This window comes from Erinaceus europaeus, chromosome 11 (genome assembly GCF_950295315.1).
Source record: "Erinaceus europaeus chromosome 11, mEriEur2.1, whole genome shotgun sequence".
NCBI lineage: Eukaryota > Metazoa > Chordata > Mammalia > Eulipotyphla > Erinaceidae > Erinaceus > Erinaceus europaeus.
In genome coordinates this window covers 93,607,966-93,622,044 of record NC_080172.1, presented here as the reverse complement: position 1 = coordinate 93,622,044, position 14,079 = coordinate 93,607,966, and the positions used below count along the sequence as shown (strand labels likewise).

At 35.6% G+C, this 14,079-nt stretch overlaps 1 long non-coding RNA gene across 1 annotated transcript in view; it reads left to right on the top strand.

Moving 5' to 3' along the window:
- Positions 1–7,751: 7,751 nt before the first annotated feature.
- LOC132541248 (uncharacterized) overlaps positions 7,752–14,079 on the top strand; it is a 63,596-nt gene continuing 57,268 nt past the window's right edge. Inside the window, exon 1 of the long non-coding RNA XR_009552415.1 lies at positions 7,752–7,823. This is a non-coding gene — a long non-coding RNA (uncharacterized LOC132541248). The remainder of the gene's footprint in view (positions 7,824–14,079) is intronic.

Genomic DNA, 14,079 nt, shown 5'->3' with positions numbered 1-14,079 from the left:
GAAATTTACAGTATTCTGATACATTTATATTACTTTTTATCACTGAATACTATATTAAATACTGTATGTTTAAAACATTTTTAAAATTTTCTTTATTGGTGAATTAATGTTTTATATTTGATAGTAAATACAATAATTTGTACATGCATAACATTTCCCAGTTTTTTTCCATATAATGATACAACCTCCACTAGGTCCTCTGTCATCCTTTTTGGACCTGTATTCTCCCCCCCAACCACCCCTGAGTCTTTTACTTTGGTGCAATACGCCAACTCCAGTTCAGGTTCTGCTTGTTTTCTTTTATTTATTTATTTATTTATTTATTTATTTATTTATTTTTTAATTTAATTTTTTAATTTTATTTATTTATTCCCCTTTGTTGCCCTTGTTGTTTTATTGTTGTAGTTATTATTGATGTCTTGTTTTCACTTCTGATCTTGTTTTTCAACTTCTGCCTAAGAATAAGATCATCCCATATTAATCCTTCAGTTTCTGACTTATTTCACTTAACTTATTCAAACTCCATCCAGGATAGGCTGAAAATGGTGAAGTTACCATTTTTAATAGCTGAGTAGTATTCCATTGTGTATATATACCACAATTTTCTTGGCCACTCATCTTGTTGTTGGACACCTGGATTGCTTCCAGGTTTTTGTTATTACAAATTGTGCTGCTAAGAACATATGTGCTGGGAGCCAGCCCTGGGGAAAGTAATTAAGAGTCCCTGAAGGAAAACGGGAGTCAGTGAGATGAATGAAGTGAGAGCCACATCAGCTGTTTCAGGTGCAGGAGAGAGGAGTCTCTGTCTTCTGTCTGCAGAGGTATATTATTTAAACACTTTTTGCCAGGATATAGTTGACATTATGTAAGATTATTTTCATTAACATCAAGGATACAGATGATATCATGTATAATTGTTTTCATTAATATCAAGAATAACCTCAAACAACATTAGTGTTATTATAGGTATGCTTTCCTTAGAAAGTTCCCTAGGTCTGGGGCATCCTAACCTTCCCTTGATAGTTTATTGGGTCTAGGGTAGTCTAAATCTACCCTTGAAAGTTTCCTTGGTCAGGAGTAGTCTAAATTTTCCCTTGAAATGACCATCTGTATTTTGACCATCTCCCTGCTCTGACCTTCTGTATGAATAAACATTTTTCTCCAGAGCTAAATCTAATAGCTTTTGTTCTTAACCCATTCTTGGATGTGTCTAACTAATTCATAGTAGGCTGTCCACCTAAAGAAACCTTTTGTTGTAAAGTAAGCACACACCATGAGGGCTCTCTTCTGGTCAACTTTTGCATATATGAAAGTTAAACTAATTAATTGTTAACCTCACTGTCATTAATGTACTTTCCCCGGGGATATCCTTTTATTGTTTCCAGGTATTATTTGTGCATATCCAATATAGCCAATAGGTCTTTAAATTATCAATGTAAGGAAAAATGGCTTCAGCTTAGCCCGGTGCTCCCTGCTTTGCAGTTAACCCTATCCCCATTTTGGGAATGAGGAGGTGAGATTATCAGCAGGCACATGGGGTGGGGGGAGAGAGAGAGAGAGATGTGGGAGGGTCTTTGTGTGGCAAGGAGACTGACAGGGGGACAGAATCTTGGAGACTGAGACCCCCTGCTTGACCCTTGGTGGGGGAGACTGACGGGGTGACTGTACCTCCAGGCACCTGTTTTTTCACAGGCAGTCCACACCACACTCAACCTCAGCCTCATAGTTCCCCACAGCCTGACTTTGCTCCTGCCACATATGTGTACACAGATATTTTTGGATGGGTGTGTTGGGTTCCCTAGGATATATACCCAGAAGAGGAATTGCAGGATCATAGGATAGGTCCATTTCTAGCCTTCTGAGAGTTCTCCAGATGATTCTGCACAGAGGTTGGACCAATTTACATTCCCATCAGCAGTATAGGAGGGTTCCTTTGACCCCACAACCTCTGCAGCATTTGCTGCTGTTACCTTTTCTGATGTATGACATTCTCACAGGAGGAAAGTGGTATCTCAATGTTGTCTTTATTTGCATTTCTCTGACAATCAAAGACTTGGAATATTTTTTCATGTGTTTGTCAGCCTTTTGGATCTCTTCTGTGGTGAATATACTGTCCACGCCCATGTTCATGTGGTGAATATACTTTCCCCATTTTTGCATGGGGTTATTTGTTTTCTTTTTGTTGAGTTTGGCAACCTCTTTATATATTTTGGTTATTAAACTCTTGTCTGATGTATGGGATGTAAAGATCTTCTCCAATTCTGTGAGGGGTCTCATGGTTTGGGTAGTGGTTTCTTTTGCTGTGCAGAAACTTTTTAATTTGATGTAGTCCCATAGGTCTATGTTTGCCTTAGTCTTCTTTGTAATTGGATTCATTTCATTGAAGATGTCCTTAAAATTTATGTGGAAAAGAGTTCTGCCAATATTTTCATCTAAGTATCTTATAGTTTCTGGTCTAACATTCAAGTCCTTGATCCACTTGGAATTTACTTTTGTATTTGGTGATATATAGTGGTTTAGTTTCATTCTTCTGCATGTTTCAACCCATTTTTTTCAACACTATTTGTTGAAGAGAATCTTCTTTCCCCATTTAATAGTCTGGGCACCATTGTCAAAGATTCATAGGTGTGGGGCTTACTTCTGGGCTCTCAATTCTATTCCACTGGTTAGTGTGTCTTTTCATGTCCTAGCAGTTTTGATGACAATGGCTCTATAATACAATTTGAGATCTGGTAGTGTGATACCTCCGGTTCTGTTCTTTCTTCTCAAGATTGTTTTGGCAATTCTAGGTCTTTTCTGATTCCAGGTAAACATTTGTAGCATTTGTTCTATTCTCCTAAAAACTGTGGTTGGGATCTTGATGGGGATAGCATTAAATTTGTATATACCTCTGGGTAGTATATTCATTCTGATTATGTTAATTCTTCCAACCTATGAACATGGAATATCTTTCACCTTCTTTGCATCTGTTGCAGTTTCCTTGAATAGTGACTCATATTTTTTGCTATATTAAGTCTTTCACTTCTTTGGCTAAGTTTATTCCTAAATATTTTATTGCTTTTGTTGTTATAGTAGAAGAAATTGATTTCTACTTTTCATCTTCTTCTAACTTAGTATTTGCATAGACTTCCACTGACTTTTGAATTTTAATTTTGTAGCCTTGACATTTTAATGTATTGCCTGATGATTTTCAAAAGCTTCTTGCTGGATTTTTTAGGTTTCTCTATGTATACTGTCATGTCATATGCAAATTGGGAGTTTAATTTCTTCTCTTCCAATCTGTATCCCTTTAATTCCTTAATTCCTTGCTCCTGCCTGATTGCTATGGCAAGAAATTCCAACACTATGTTGAATAATAATGGTGATAGTGGGCAGCCCTGTCTAGTACCTGAATTGAGGAGAAATGCCTACAGTTTTTCATGATTAAACATTATGTTGGTTGTAGGTTTGCTATATATGGACTTCACTCTCTTCAGGAATTTTCCGTCTATTCCAAATTTTTGTACTGTTTTGATCATAAAGAGATGTTGTATTTTGTCAAAGGCTTTCTTTGCATCTACTGATATGACCATGTGGTATTTTGACTTGCTTTTATTGATATGGTGGATCACGCTGATTGATTTACGTATATTAAACCAACCTTGCATCTTTTAGCTCGACTCTTGTCCTGGTTCATTTCTCCAATATTTCTTATTGGTTTAACCATTCTATATATAAACCCCACTTTGTCCTGATGAACAATCTTTTTAATAGACTGATGTCTCTGGTTGGCTAGAATTTTGTTCAAGATTTTAGTATCTATGTTTATCAGAGATATTGGTCTGTAGTTTTCTTTTTTGGTTGTGTCCCTGCTTTGGGTATCAAAGAGATGTTGGCTTTATAGAAGCTGGAAGGGAGTATTCTAGTGTCATCAATCTTCTGGAAGACTTTTAAAAGTAGAACTATTCTTCTTTGAAAGTTTTGTAGAATTCATTTGTAAAACCATCTGGTCAAGGAAATTTATTCTTGGGAAGGTTTTTGATAATTGTCTGAATTTCATTAGCTGTGATGGGACTGTTCATATTATATAATTACTTTTTATTTAATTTGGAAGTCCATAGGTATCAAGAAAAATTGTCCATTTCATCCAAGTTCTCTAGTTTGGTGCCGCATAATTGTTCATAGTAGCCTCACATGATATGTTGAATTTCTGTGGTATCTGTTGTGATATCTCCTCTTTCATTTATGATTCAATTTATTTGGTTCTTCTCCCTTTTTTGTTTTGTGAGTCTGGCTAAAGTTGTATCGATTTTGTTCACTCTTTTAAAGAACCAACATTTACTTTCATTGATTTTTTGTGCAGTTTTCTTATTTTTAATGTTATTTATTTCTGCCCTAACATTAGTGGTTTATGTTCTTCTGGTTGCTTTAGGGTCCTTTTTTCTTCTTCTTCTAGGTCTTTAAGGTGTGCAATCAAGCTGTTTATTTGTGTTTTTTCTTGTTTCCTAATGTGTGTTTGTATGGCTATGAACTTCTCTCTCAGTACTGCCTTAGCTGTGTCCCAAATATATTGATAGCTGTGTTTTCATTTTCATTGAACTCTCAAAAAATTTTGATTTCTTCCTTTATTCTTTCTCTTTGATCCATTAGTTGTTAAGTAGTGTACTGTTGAGCTTCCACATTTTGGGACTATTACTAATCTTTAGTTGATTGTTAAGTGTTAGTTTAATTCTACTGTGGTCTGAGAAGATTCTTGGGATGATTTCAATGCTCTTGAATTTGCTGATACTGTTTTTTTGGCTTAACATATGTTCTATCCTTGAGAATGACCTATGTAGACATGAGTAGAATGTCTATTTCAGTTTCTTGGGGTGAATTATTCTGAAAATAGCCAATATCTCTAGTTTATCTATCTCTTCATTTAGCTCCCTCATATCTTTATTGATTTTCTTCCTGGATGATGTGTCAAGTTGAGAGAGTGGGGTGTTGAAGTCCACTACTATGACTGTGTTGCTGTTAATATATTGCTATAGCTCTTTCAGTAGACGTTTGATGTATTTAGATGACTTCTCATTGAGTTCATAGATGTTAATAATTGTTAAGTCCTCTTGATTGACTGATCTTCTGAGCATTAAGTAATTTACACCTCTATCTTTTATAAGTTTATTTATTTTTTATATTTTTAAACTTTTAAAAGTATTTATTTATTTTCCCTTTTTTGCCCTTTTTGTCATTTTTTGTTGTTGTTGTTACTATTGTTGTTATTGATGTCATCATTGTTGGATAGGACAGAGAGAAATGTAAAAAGGAGGTGAAGACAGAGAGGGAGAGAGATGAACACTCCAGACTTGCTCCACTGCATATAAAGCAACTCCCCTGCAGGTGGGAACTGGGGGCTTGATCCGGGATCCTTATGCCATTTCTTGTTCTTGTGCCACATGCATTTAACCTGCAAGTTTATTTATTTTAAAGTCTACCATGTCAGATATGAGAATAGCTGTCCCTGCCCTTTATTTGTGGGTCATTGGCTTGTATGATAGTTTTCCATCCTTTCACTTTGAGTCTGTGTTTGTCTTGTTGAGTTAGTTGGGTTTCCTGTCTGTAGACAGCATATTGTTGGGTTGTGTTTTCTGATCCATCTTCTTACTCTGTGCCTTTTAATAGGTGAATTCAGGCCATTGACATGGATTTTTAGAGTGTTCTTATCTGTGGCATATTTATGGTGGTTTGACTGTTTATAGGAGACATTTCAGAACTTCTTTCAGGGCAGGCTAGGTGATAGTTGAATATTTCAATTGTTCCTTGAAAGAATTCTTTCAACTGTTGCTTGGTGATAGTTGATTCTTTCAACTGTTGCTTGCCTCCATTTAGTCTGAATGACAATCTATCAGGATACAATAGCCTTGGTTGAAAGCCTTTCTCATTGAGCACTTGATAGATATCTTTCCATTCTCTTTTGATCTGTAGTGTTTGTGTGGAGAAGTATGCTGTCAATCTTATGGGTTTTCCTCTGTATGTGATTCTTTGTTTTTCTCTTGTAGCCTTCAGTATCCTTTCTTTATCCTTATTTCTTTTAATTCTAAATTTGATGTGTCTTGGTGTCTTTAAGTCTAGGTTAATTCTGTTTAGGAGGACCCTCTGGGCTTCTTGAACCATCATGTCTTATGCTGTCTAGACTAGAGAAGTTCTCAACTGTAACGTCTTGAAAAAAACTTTCTTCCTCTTCCTCTCTTTTATCCTCTGGTAAGCCAATAATACATATATTATTTCTTTTGAAGTGTCTCTGTTGTTGTTTTAAGTATCTCTTAATCTCTTTTTGAGATATCTTACTTCTTTTTTAGTTGTCTCTCATATGTCCTCAAATCTAGCTAATTCTGTCTTCAGCCTCATTTATTCTATTTTTTCTTCCCTGTACTGTTTTCTGGAGTTCATCTATTTTGTTACCCTATTCTGATACTGTTTTAGCTTGTTCAGCTAGCTGTGTTCTTCGCTCAGCTATTTTAGCTTTCAGTTCTCTAATAATCTTGAGATAATTAGTGTTTTCTTCCAGAGTCTCATTTGTTGTTTCTGCATTTCTGATGACAATTCTTTCAAATTCTTTGCTCACTCCTGTGATTATTCCTTAACTAGTGTTTGGATGTTGACCTCATAATTTTGTGCTTCAACCTTTGGGTGGCTTTTAGCTGGACTCTTGTCCTGCTTCATTTCTCTAATATTTCTTCTTGTTGGTTTAACTATTCTATATAGTATTTATGAGTTCCCTTTCTCAGCACTTTTCAAATTACTGTTGCCTGGATTGACTTGTGTCTAAGTAAGGTAATTAAAGTGTTCACAGCTATGGAAATCGACAGTTGTTTCAATATTATTTTAATCCCTGAGTTGGAGCACAGTGGCTTAAAAGCCTCTTGTTCTTTTTCTTCCTTGTAGGTTATGGGAGCCCGAGGGCTTTTAAACTATGAGTAGGCTTCTTAGCTAAATCCCTCACTCCTGACCAAGAGATAAAGCAGGGTGGGGGAAAGATAATCCAATCGTTATGCAAAGAGACACTCACAGTCCCACCACTAGTCCATGGAGGTAGAGATCTTCTCCTAAGTTTTCTGGTTAGTTCTTGGTACCCTGGTGTCAGCACAGAACCTGGCCCCTGCTGCTCCAACTTCTGAGGGCAGTAGCAGTGGAGACTCAGAGTTACATTTGGTGAGTCTCAGGGGAGTTCTCTCCTCCCTTCAGCCATCCCCTTTTTGTGAAAGAGACTGGAGGTGGTGTCTCAACTGGTAAAATGCAGGACTTTTACCAGACACTTAATCTCTCCCTAGGCTCCTCTCTCTCCAGGAGCCACAGGTGTTTGCACTCACCAGTGATTCAGTGGGTTCCTGAAGTTGTTCTAGGCCTGTCTTGTTGCAGTCCCAGGGATCCCAGGTGGTCTCCTTTCGTATTTCTAGTTCACCTGGGAGAAGAGACAAACACAGCTTCTGCTGCTCCATAGACCTGCCTCTGGAATTTTATTTTACTTTTGATGAGTTAAAATAATTAGTGCTTATCACTAGTCTTGCTTCTTAGTTTCAAATTACTTGTGTACTTTGATATTAATTTTTGTTTTATTAATCATTATTGAATAAATTGAGATCTTATGACAATAAATCAATTGGCAAGAAATTTAGGTTATGGCTAGGGGAGGGGTGAAGTTTGAGAAGGTATGAGAACAGTGCTCCAGAAAGCTTTAATCAACTCTTCTAATTAAAATGTCCCTCCTACTCTGCTGCAACAGAAGAAGACTGTGTCTTGCAAATATGGCTTGTTCCTGTGGTTTTGAATCTACTTGCCCTGCTTCTTTAACCAAAGTCAAGGTAAAAGACTTCTCAAGCTAGTTGGTTTGGAAGTCTCTAAAGTTGTCTTGAAAAGATTAAAGACACACTCTACTGCTCTTCAAGTGTGACTCATTTGTTGCACTCTTTAGTTATTACTCTGTTTTTATCCAAGATGTTTTATTTTGTGATATGATTTGATATACTTTCAAAAATAAATGAACCAAAATATTTTATGCTCATTGTCTTATAATTAGTATGTCAACTGTATCTCTCACCCTCATGAAGTATATCATGGTTGCTTGGCTCTGAAATTTTCAGCTTTTGCTATATGTGAAATGTTTTTCTAGGGATACTTCTTCTCTGACTTTACTCCTACTCAACAGCAGTCTTCAAAATGCATAGGGAGTATATCTAGCTCATAGTTTAATCAAAGAAAAGCTTCTATTATGCTTTGACAAAGTTTTAATACCTAAGATTTAGATAGATGCATGCTGTTTATTTTTTCCCATCTGCCCCAAAGTTTTCACTTTTTTAATATTTTTGAAAAAAATTAAAAGATAATGTTTCTGGGGTCAGGCAGTAGCAAAGTGGGCTAAGTGCCATGGAGTGAAATGCAAGAACTGGCATAAGGATCCACATTCTAGCCTCTGGCTCCCCACCTGCAGTGGGGGTAGCTTCATGGGTGGTGAAATGGTCTGCAGGTCTGCAGGTGCCTCTCTTTCTCTCCACATCTGTCCCTCTTTTCTTGATTTCTCTCTGTCCTATCCAATAATAGCAATGGCAACAAAAACAACAACAAGGGTAACAAAAAGGGCAACAAAATGGGAAAAATGGTCTCCAGGAGCAGTGGATTTGTGGTGCAGGCACCAAGCTCCAGCAATAACCCTGGAAGCAAAGAAGAAAAAAAAAGAATTTTGCTGAAGTCAAATGTGATTATTAGTATATTTTGATACTCTTAAGGAAACCATGGAAATAAAATGTCTCCATTATTTTCTTATGCTTCACATTATACCATATTTTTGTTACTGGGTGAAGTTATGGTACAGATGCTCAGTGGAGTGCTATCAAGCAATTAAAAAAAATTAAAACTTGCCCCTTGGAAAAATGTGGATGAAACTGGAGTTGATTCTACTTAGTGAAGCAAGTAAGGGAGTGAAAGACAACTCCCAGATGGTTTCACTTGTATGTGAAATGTGGAACACTTCATGGCATATAAAGATGTTCTCCTATTCTGAAGTATGTCTTTCTGCTTTGGTTCTACTTTACTGCGCAGAAGTTTTTCAATTTGATGTCCTCTTGTTGGTCTGTTTTTGTTTCTGATCTTCTTGCTGCTGAACTCATCTTCAAAAAAAGTCCCGTAACTCACATTATAAAGAGTTCTGGCAATGTTTTATTCCATGTATTTCATAATTTCTTATTTAATGTCAATGTCTTTCATCTATCTGGAATTGACTTTTCTTCACAATGATATATGATGGTCCAGTTTCTTTCATCTGCATATCCCAATCCAATTTTCCCAGCCAATAGGTAGATGGACTCTCTCCATTTAGTGTTTTGTTCATTGTCTTTAATTTTGGGGACTCAACTTGGACTTTCATCTCTATTTTACTAGTTTGTGTATCTACTTTTGTAGCATGACTAGGAAGTTTGGAGTTTTATAGTCTTTTTGTCTAGCGTGAATTTAGGAAGTGCAAAGATGCCAGTCTCTTTCTTACTCTCTCCTTCTCTTTCTTTCTTTCTTCTTTTCAAGGTTGCCTTGGTGAGTCTAGTTATTTTCTGATTCCACATAAACATGTAATTTTTGTGAGAAATTTGGTGAAACCTTAATAGTGATTGAATTAAATTTGTATATGGCTCTAGATAGGATAAATATTTTGACAATGTTAATTCTTCCAATCTATGAGTAATATATATATATATATTCTTTATATTTCCTTGAATAGTGATTCATAATTTTCAATGTCCATGTCTTTCACAACTTTTGTTAAGTTTACTCCAGATAGTTGTTTTTTTTTCTTCTAGTTTATTATTTGCATAGGAGAATGACAATGGTTGATTTTTTAAAAATTAAATTTGTAGCTTTCCACCTCACTATATTTTTAAATAATTTCCAAGAGTATTGTACTAGATTCTTTAGGATCTGTAATATGTAAATTTTGAATAGAAAAATAAGGTACTGAATATATCAGTAGAAACCACCCCACAATAATCTCAAATTATAGCATATTCAGACAGAAAATAACTTGATGTCAAACTCATTTTTTTGCTATCAATACATGTATTATATGAAATTTCCACCCCTACCTTAATTTAAATTGATTGACTACATAAATAAAATGTTTCTCATATTTTAATGATGTAATTTTGTATGTTTTCTTTCAAAATAAGCATTGTACATTTATTTCAGCTAATATGGAAACATTTAAACTCTGATGTATAAAATATATAGCTGTAATGGAACAAAGAATTACAAAACAATATTAATGAATATTGATAAGGAAAATAACTATATTACTGTTCTGTGGACTGTAGTTTATACTACTATGGTTCTTTGTTAGGGAGTTGTATTTAAAAGTGTGAGATAAAGTCTTTGTATATTTTGCTAGAATTTCTATTTCTTTAATCAGTTGATAATATCTACAGTAACTACTGCTGATGTAAACCTGACAGAAATCTCAAATCATTTAGCTATTGTCTCAATAAGCAAACAATACCTGGTGGGAGTGATGATTAAAAAGTAACGACAGAGACAGAGCAAATATGGAAAAACCAAATACACAATGGGCATTTTGCTGATGCTACATAATCCTGTCACTTCAAAGAACACAGTATTTTAACTACATGATGTACTTGTTGAGTGAGAGCCATATTAGATAGGCAGTAAAGATGAAGGAATGCCCCCCCCCACTATGTCTCCACAACATATAGCTGTGAGAGATACAGTCTTGAGAATGAATAGTGTGAGCTGTGCCTCTCAAGCTGCCTGGAGTTATTTGTAAAGAAAAACATATTTCATTCAAGCTGATAGGAAAGATAGCAAATGAAGAGAGTTGGCCTGGTGGTGGCACACCCAATAGAGAACACATTGTCATGCAAATGAAGAGATTCATTCTATAATACATATTTATATTCTAGTTCCTAATTTTATGGGTTTTGTAATCAAAGAGAAAAATAAACCTGGGTATCCCTTAATACAGGCTGTAAATTTTGAATTAGATCTCAGAAACAAATTATTGTTTTCACATATTATTTTACAATGATATATTGACACGTTAGGATTTAAATCAATTACATTACAAATTTTTTCTAGTCATGAAGAAATACAAAATATCAAAAAATGATAACTAGTTGTTTTCTTTCTAAGAAGCTCAGAATAATTACCTTTTTAGAAGATTAATATAAAATATAATTTAACATGCTGGTGTCATTTTATTTACCTTCTTCATCTAAATAAATGCATTGTGATATATACTAAGAAATATTTTAAAACTTGATATTGTCTCTGCTCTCTTCAGTTCAAATTAGAATCCCACCACTGAGTAAAAGACATAGTGAAAATATATTAAATAACATCAGTTATATATGATTGAATCATAGCATACAATTATTTTTCAAGAACCAAGTGCATGCACACACACTTTTTCATTTGAAAGAAACTGATCTATTCTTTCACACACAAAATAATGGTTTCCTTGGGAACAAGGCATCATGTGAGAGCTCTCAGAAACAGCTTCCCCTCCATTAGAGTTTCTTTCTCATCCTGTGCTTGCAGAAGAGCTTGCATGGCAAATCAGCTCTTGCTCCCTTCAAAGCTGACAGGTAAACTCAAGCAGGTAGAATAAGATGCCAACAGGTAATAACATATAAGTCACTCAGGGATGCTTGCATATCAGAAATTATTTGTATCAGTCTGTTCCCAAACTGAACAGCCTTTTAAGTACAGCTGTATTTTATAAAAGGCAAAAGATAATGTATTTTTGCTTTGTTTACAATGATACATGTAAGGTATGGAGGAAGGTTCTGAAGAAAACACTTTTGAGTACTTACGTGAAACATTTTCACTAAAACAAAAGTGGGGTTTTGACCACTGGCAGTTTCAGAAATCTTTGGAGTAAAATAAACTGTAACTGGTGGGATAAATGGGGATTTTAGAGTGCCTTAACTACAGGGAAGTTAGTGGACGTTCATCAAGCTAGGTTAATGGTGGGTGAATGGAAAATGGTTTAAGGTAATTTCCTAAATGGCAAGCTATAGTAAGTATAGATTTGCATAAATTGCAAAATGCATTAAAGGTTTTTTTCTCCCCCTTTTTTGGCCACATACATATTTTCTCACACCTTCTTTTGAATCTCTTGGAAAATTAGTAGCTGTAAAATTACATCCATTCAGTGTGGACCCTGGGAGCTACTTCGGAAGAGCACTAGAATTAAATGGACTTCTGCATCTACGCCAGATTGGGCATTGCCTTTATTTCTTCTTATTTAATTTGCATATTTGCCACAAGGTCAAGAGCACAACACATATGGGAGAAAACTATAAAAAATTCCAGAAGAAAAGGAATATTTTAGAGTAAAATATAAGGTAGTGTGAGCTAGAATAGAGATGCAGCATCCTACTTGATAGCTTAAATTAACTGACCTAAGAAAGCTGTGGAGGGAGGAGGGACATGGGGAGCCAGGCAGGAAGAAAAGAGAGCTTGATTGGCATGCGATCTAATATGCATTCATACTGTAGAGATTAAAACCAACAGCTCAACAAAGGGGTCTAAAATTGAAATAATAGTCATTTATAAAATTATATGTTCTTTTTTTCTTTCCATATATGCCTAGAGATATATACAATATTTACATAACAATCAGACAGTAGTACTTGCATTGATAAAGGTAATAAAGTAAAGGCAAGAGAGGTATTATCAAACTTGAGCTTCCTTAGGACAGACTTCCCTCTCCTTTTCTTTGACTAGCAGTATCCCAAGGAATTAAAAAGGGGGGTCTGGTATGTTCCATTCAGAGTCTATATATATATGGCATGATCCACAAACATCTGAAATACAACTAACCCTCAGTTACGGCTTGCATTTAGTATTCTATGTCTTTCCCTTTTCTAGTTAGGATAAGATTTATAATCAAATGTGGTCATTTACATACAGATAAATGTTTGTTCCCAATGGCAGATACACAGTTATATTTCTTTGAAAATCTGGTTTCTGACAGTGCTTCACATAGTCAAAACATACACATACACACACACACACAGAGAGAGAGAGAGAGAGAGAGAGAGAGAGATTGATTTACTTTGCCACTAGCAAAGATTTCCCCCTAAAAATGGGGTTCAGGTCCTTGAATCTGCATGTGCACTGGACTGGGTAGAGCACCTCCAAGACCCCTGATTTTATCCCTTTATTCCTCTGAAAGGACAGAAGAGACTCAGAAAATATTGCTAGTGCTCACCGTATTTGAAAGGCAAAGGTTATAAATCAAGTAACTGCAGGGTGCATAATTATCTCATATTGAAAAAGAAAAGGGGGAAGCACTTAAGTAATTGAAGAATTACTCATTTCAGCAATAAATTGGAAACGTAGAAAGAACTACTTTTATCCTCATGAATAAATTGCTTCTTCAAAAGTTTGCTAGATGCCTAGAAAGAAACCATCGTCCAGTGTTTTGTGATGCGTTAATACCGAATAGTTGCTGATAGCAGTTTTCACTATGATTATGAAAGGATGTTTATTTCTGCAGTAGAGTACTATTTCCCATCAGGGTGTGAATGAGACATTTTCATGTAACTAGTGATGAACAATAGACTTAGAGATGAGACTGTTTGCTTTTAGAGAAATAGTTAACGACAGTATGAAGGGCAGCTGAAGAAACTTTGGAAAATAGAATAAGCCTTGGATTAGTTAACAACAGTAAACTCAAGATACAGATGGTTCTATGGTACATTTATTAGTGATTTACTTGAAAGTAGAAACAGATACTAAGTTGATAAAGTTTGTCCATTATACTGTTTTTTTAAAATGGAATATTAGACACCATATTCCTAGGAAATACTAGATTTTTCTTTTTCTTTTTTCTTTTTTTATTGTTGGAAAGGACAGAGAGAAATGGAGAGAGGAGGGGAAGACAGACAGACAGAGACAGACGGAGGGAGGGAGAGAGAGAGAGAGAGAGTCCTGCAGATTTGCTTCACCGCTTGTGAAGTGACTCCCCTGCAGGTGGGGAGCCGGGGGCTTGGCTGGAACCAGGATCCTTAGGCTGGTCCTTGTGCTTTGCCACCTGCGTTTAACCCACTGCGG